Raw genomic sequence first — 6,890 nt, 5'->3', positions numbered from 1 at the left:
GACGCTCTTGTATTAGATCTCCCACAGAAATGCTCATCACTTTCCCTCAAAAGGTTTTCTTCTCAGAGAGAGCGCATCCCTCTCTTTTTCTCCCATCCCCTACCCCGCCGTCCCTCTCGTTCTCGTTCTGCCTATCTTTCTATCTGTCCCTCCTTTTTTGCAATGTCGTTCGCTCCCGCTCTTTCTTAACTCTTTCATCCCCCTCATCCGCCGCCGCCTTCCTCCTCCTCCCGCGACAACATTCTTTTCAGTATTCACTGTGCAGTTTCTTGTACCGATACTTCCTTCTTTCATCGTCGCGTTATTCAAGCTTTTGATGCCGCGGCGACAAAGCTCTTTACTTCTTTCCACGAACGAATGAAAGCAAGGAACGTTGGCGATATATATATAATATATATATATACACATGCATATACATATATATTATATATAAACCTTCTTAAATATACGTGTATTAGTACGGCATCATGCGCGCGGTTATTTGCAATAATGTTGCATATAGATGCAAACGCAAGATCAGCCTTGAAATTTCACGTATTTTAAATATTCGTCCGTTGGAAAAAAAAATAATCACCAGGCGATTAAATTTTCTTTGTCGAAATAATTACGTATTTCCGCGCGATAAGACAACGCGATCCTATTGCAATCATACGCAAATTTTGGGCATGGAGTTAAAATGAATGAAGGATGTGACTTGAGAATTTTTTAAACATTAGCATGCACGCAAGTATGCGAAGAATCTTTGACCATTGATCTATCAATATTCTTATTGAAATTAGTTCAATATGCACTGTTAAGTATATTTGTTATTTATAGGGAAGAATTTTGAGAAGATCCGAATGAAAAGATAATCGCGATAAAAGGTCACGAATTACCTTCGTTGAAAGATTCAGATTCTTCCTGAGAGAGTAATGACCTCAAAGGAACTCGACTGAGCATGATGATTTGTTTTATATATTTAATATACAGATTTGGAAAATTGATTGAATTTTATAATAATACCCAATTTTGTACCTCACATTCTTTTCTTTAAAGATGGTTGGTTAAAAAATCTGAAGCTATTCCATTATCGAAAAAATATATGCAACAACGCTTATATATATATTATACATACAATTAAATTATTAGAAGAGATATTCAATGCGGATGCTAAAGGAGAAATGTATAAAGGGTTAATGGACGATGGTGACTGATTCGTGAGTAAAGATGCCGCGACAGGGACAACGGCACGATGCCACACGCGATATCGGAATACCGGAGTATTCGAGAATGACGGATAATGCGGGGGTCGCGGAGAAGGGGAAGCGCGGGAAGTGGCGAAGGAGCGTTGTGGAGACGCGGGAAAAGGGAAGAGGGAAGGGGGCGGCGGATTGGTGGCAAAGGGTGAAGCGGAGAATACAGTGGTGTCCCTGTCCACGAGCAACTCGCTCTATTCGCTCGCTCGCTCGCTCGCCAACAGCATCATCATAAGACCTCTTTGTCCTCCGGCAATTTCAGCGGCATTGTCACCGTCAACAATGTCCACTTGACATTCTCCTTCTCGCTCCCACACATTGTTAACCCATCCCACCGCTCTCTCTTTCAATCATAAAGCTCATCGTAGACGGACCCGTTCACGTGGTAGCTCCGCTTTGCCGCGTCGTCGTGGATGCACCTTAACCGTCTCCCTTTTTGTTATCCAGATGCGCGATGATTAAAAGCGCCTGGAGGTTTGAGGTCATCTAGTCTCTCGACTTGACTCACCTGCTATAAAGTGTCGATCGTCGAACGCGTTTTCCGTCTTACACAAGCGATTCGATTTAATTAAGGGAATTTCGTGTGTGAGAGAGAGGGTAGGACGAAAATAATATTAATTATATATAAGATATAAAAGTTTGCTTCTCATATTCAATGCATTAATGTTTTCCATGTTCACCCCAGGATAACAATTAGTCACTCAAAGAATAATCAGAAGAAATATAATCTTAGGTGCCTAAATTTCACAGTGGTCTCTCTTCTGCTTTGTCTTGCGTTCGCACTTTCTGCAAGCCTTGTTCGTTTTTCTTTTATCTCTTCTTTCTCTTTCTCGTTGTGGCCATCTATCCATTGTCCACATTGTTACGCGATAGCGTCTCTTTCTTCTCCGCATTGTTTCCGCGCATTGCTTGACGATGGCTCGCGCGTTGCATTCTTTTTGTTTGTCAGCGAGTCATAGTTATTTCGTTGCTAAGCGCTAACTATTTGAAAAAATCTAAATGAGAGATTTAAATAAAAAATTTTTATATGTTTTATATATTCAACGAGAGGTATATAAAACACTAAATTAAATTAGCTCTGAGAGAGGAAAAAAGAGAGAAAAAGCGACTGTAAGAATTTCTATATACGCATACATATATATTTATTATAAATCTATAATAAAGAGAGAGAGAGAGAGAGACTATTGTAATAAAAATATATAAATTTCCTATATTTTTTGTATTATTACGCAATATATCTGAAATTCGTTTGAAGAATCTGAGAAAAGCCATTACACAAAAGTGCTTGCAGGGTAACAATACTTAAGAATACGCGCAAGCGAGCTTCGAAGCGCAGTCGATACCACAATGTACACACCTACACGCGCACCCGCGCGTATTTCGTGAAAGTGGACGCGTTTTACTTATGGCACGCATTGTTCTATTGTGCCTGAGAGATGAGCGCATTACTGTCCGTTGTCCCCTTTCCGAGCAACCCTGGGACACAATGTCGCGCCGCGCGCCGTCGTTAATCAGGCATCGTTCCTGCGAACAGCCACATAGTAATTCGCGGGGTTTATGGTCGCCCGGGCGCACGCGTTTATATTCGCAACTTTTGCCATAGCTGGAAAATACCGTCGACCATTCTAGGGTATTGTACGCGCTGCTTGTTGAAATTTTATAAAAAGAAAGACATTTTTTTTTATCTCCTATATCTTAGCGAATAGCGTCCGCGATCATAGTTTATCGAGAGAAAATCCGGTGCGAAAGGATAAACTCTTGCCAAAAGCTGATAAAAAATTATTACGAACCGATCCCGGCGAGTAGTTGATATCAGTGATATAACAAACGCTTTTTTCCTGTGCGATAATGGGCAAAGCAGCGAAGCCGCGTGATATCTACTACAAGATAGAGATAGATAGAGATAGAAGGAGATAGAGAGAAAGAGAGAGAGAGAGAGAGTGAGAGCAGGTGAGGAAAATGTAGAGGAAGAAAAAGAGGAAGAAGGCGACGAAGAAACTGGAGAAAAGGGGATCTCGTGCGTGTAAAGCAAACCCAATGCGTGTGTATTTGTGAACGGTCCAGGAGGAGGAGGTAAAGTGTTCGCGACGAATCTACGGAATGGGGTGAAAGCACAATGCTCCAACAATGACGCTATTGTGGAAACGAATAACACATACTCTTGCGCTTTACCCTGTGCTTCGTCGAGTGTAAGCCGTATAGCTGAATCAAATGAATAAGAGAATACCATCGCTAAGACACAGTTCCGACTGCTGACGTCGAAAGGAAAATAGTCTAAGAACGGCATGGAAATTGTCCGAATGAGATACAGATAACGCATTTACTCTCGTAATAATAGGCACGCGTACATCTTCTCTGTGAAGTTCACTCTCTTCCTTCCGTATTATGTTGAGATAATTATTTATAATATTTAATATATTTATTTCTTCAATTATAAAATATTATTTTACAATTTAAAATCTCTTTAATTTTGAAACCTTATTTGCACCCATTTATATACCGTAAAAAAGAAGTATACGCATTCCGAAAATAAAAGATGGACTCTAGAGGGTTAATTTGCGAACGGTGAGAGCGACGGGCTTAATACGCGACAGGAGCAGAAATGAATCGAGGCGAAAGTGAGAGCGCCTAGTTTATCGTGCGCGCACATAAATAGCGTGCTTGAGAATCGTCGGAACAACTCCGGCCGAGAATTCGCGCTGTACAGGACGCAAGTAGTAGAGAGAATCGAGAGAGAGAGAGAGAGAGGGGAGAGGATGGAATATATATATATATATATATATATATATGTAGGCAGATTTAATTAGCATGGATCGGCGGAAACCCTCGGGGGTAACCGGGGACGGAGCTGGGCAGTTGAAGCGTTAAAGTTAAATGACGGTTGGCGGTTGCTTATTCTTCCCGGCAACTGATGCTTGATAATCTGCGAAATCTCCTTGCCGACTCTCAATTCTGCTCGATAGTTCGCTGCCTGCGCAGGCCAATTCCCTCAATGGAACGAGTCAGCCAGCCACGGGATGACTGCCTTAATTGTAGTTGCTGCGTTTCTTCTCGTCTCTCTGCGTTTCCTCTCTCTTTCTCTCTTTTTTTTTCAATCGTCACTGTACCGTGTTAGACTCTTTTTTTTCAGGTTCTTGGAGATCTCGCGAAATATTTGGGAGACGGATTCCCTCCAATGTTTCTGTTTCACATTTCATATAAACATGATACGATGGATATAAATATATGAGTATAATATGAATTATATATAATTATAAGCAAATATTATATCCATGCATACATAAAATACATTTTCTCCTGTAAAGCGCCTGCACTTCATGCCCCGTTGAGATTTTCTGACATGCTATTTTTCCCGCATCTCATACTTTGTTTAAATTTACGACACACTCGTTATTTATGCGATCTTGTTTGCTCGTGTGACTTGTATACTCTCGCGCGTGGATTTCACGGAACATTCGGTGAAAATAATCGTCAAGTAATCGCGCGAGATCCTACATTAACCCATTCTATTCTGTCTCTCTTTCCCGTTCTCTCTATCTCTCTTTCCTTCCCATTCTCCCGTCCTCTCCCACTCTTTTCAACCCTCCCGACACTCGTCCCGAATGCCACGAAACCCCGCGCCACGTCTTTTCCCCGCAATTTTTCCGCCACATTTGCTTTTGTCTCGCGACAACAATGCATCGCCTCTACCGCTATGACATAAAAATATGTGCAGCGATGTATCTCCTTCTCTCTTTCTTTCACCGTCTCCCTTCGTTACTTCTGCGCCGTTTTCTCCCGTCCTATTGCTCATCTCCCTATTTCCCGTTTGCCGACACATCATAGAGGAGATTCTGCCTTTTTGCACGAAGCGCCAAAAAAGATATTTCAAGTCAAAAATAACGTTATCTTTCTCTTTTAAAGAATATGCGAGATTTTAATATCACGATAATCACAAATTGCAAATGACAAAAGATAATTTCTTTTAAAATCGACCATAAAAAGACATCTCTTACTACATGTTATAATCTATAAATAATTAAATTTTTTTACATAGCTCGAGCAGAGACATGATCAACGAATCAACAACAAATAATCCTTACATTCGGATCGTATATCACTTCCTTGCAACATTCCCATATCTAATCCCGGTGCGAAGAGGGTTGAAGAAAATCTGTTTGGACAGCTCGCGACTATGGGAATATTGTTCGTCGCGCCGGCGTCGTCGAACAATGAGCATGCAAATGATCGGCCGAAGATCGATATCGGTGCGATCAGAATTTTCCTGCGGCTCGCGGTGTTGAGGGCGCGGACCGTGCCGTCACCTCCCCGTTCCCTCCTTTCGTCCCTTCGGGTAGACAAAAGGGGGTCGGTGCCGGTTGACAATGGCTCGATGGCATTACGTATGCAGGCGCAGGACTCTGCTCTTTTCGAATTCGTTGCATTCTGCCTTTGCCTTTCCTCAGCACGCAACCCTCCTCTTTTGCATCCTCTTCCCGTTACGTACCGTTCTGCCGCTCTCTCGGCTCGCCTCTTTGGTCTGTGGAAGCCGTCCTCGCGGATCCGCAATTTGCAATCGCCAATTCGAAGGCCCGTCCACGCCTCGTTTGCCTCTTTTTATTGCCTAAGCGAGCTCTCGCGCACTAGCATTGCACGTGATTATTGCGAGCATGCATTTCGACGTGATTTAATCCGAATAAAAATCAAAAGGTCGAGCTTTTGGTGTCGAGATTTTACGTGTGTTTTGATTTTACATTTCGTCTCCTATATATATGATAATAGCTTTACGTTATTCGCGATAATGGCAGCTTTGATATAAAACAAAGTCAAATTTAAATTAAGTGAGAAATATGATGATTTTTTAACATATTTCTCGAATTATGTGAAAATTTATCGGTTTGAAGAAAGGATAATGTTTCTTTGCATAAAAGGAGCTTAAAGCGAAAAGCATTTATATTTAATTTTAAATTTTACTAGAGTATATGAGCATATATGCGTATATAAAGGAACTTTTTTTTCTTTAAAGCTCGTTTTACGACATTATACGAACGATAAAACGATATAAAGCGCATCGCTCCCTTGTCCACTTGATGCGCGATTCTTTGTCGACGACCACAAAACGCCTCCTTCGGAAAATGCAACGTCAATGGAGGATATCCGAGAGTATTTCGCTCGTAAAGTAGTGTGCGACGTGAAGACGCGGCTATATGATAAACTGTAAAATTCCAAAGCTAGGCCGAGTAAAAAAAGATGCGCCAATGAGTAAGACGATTCACGACCGAGGAGAAAAAGGAGGAAAATGATGACCGAAGATAGACGAGAAAGATCGTAAGATTGATAGATTTTATAGTATCACACAATAAACGGCTTAATCAGGAATGTATAATATAGTCAAGGAATGTATAATACAATCGTGCATGTTATCGCACTCGTTCTCCATTTTTTTACTTTCTTTTCTTATCTCTTATCACGATCGGCGGATTAATATTGCATTAATTTATGCGAAAACTGATTTGCCAATTAACTTTGGCGGATGTTCTCGATTCGCTTATATTAATGCTTTTCATATTCGCTTACGGAATACACGACTCTACGTTACATGTTCTTCGCGTGCGTACCTCGAACGGGGGATGGGGGGGGGGAGGAGAGGTCGGTTGGCTCCTTCGTTCCCGACAT

This window comes from Formica exsecta, unplaced genomic scaffold, assembly GCF_003651465.1.
Source record: "Formica exsecta isolate Colony F162 unplaced genomic scaffold, ASM365146v1 scaffold365, whole genome shotgun sequence".
Taxonomy (NCBI): domain Eukaryota; kingdom Metazoa; phylum Arthropoda; class Insecta; order Hymenoptera; family Formicidae; genus Formica; species Formica exsecta.
Note: the sequence above shows the minus strand (reverse complement) of the source record.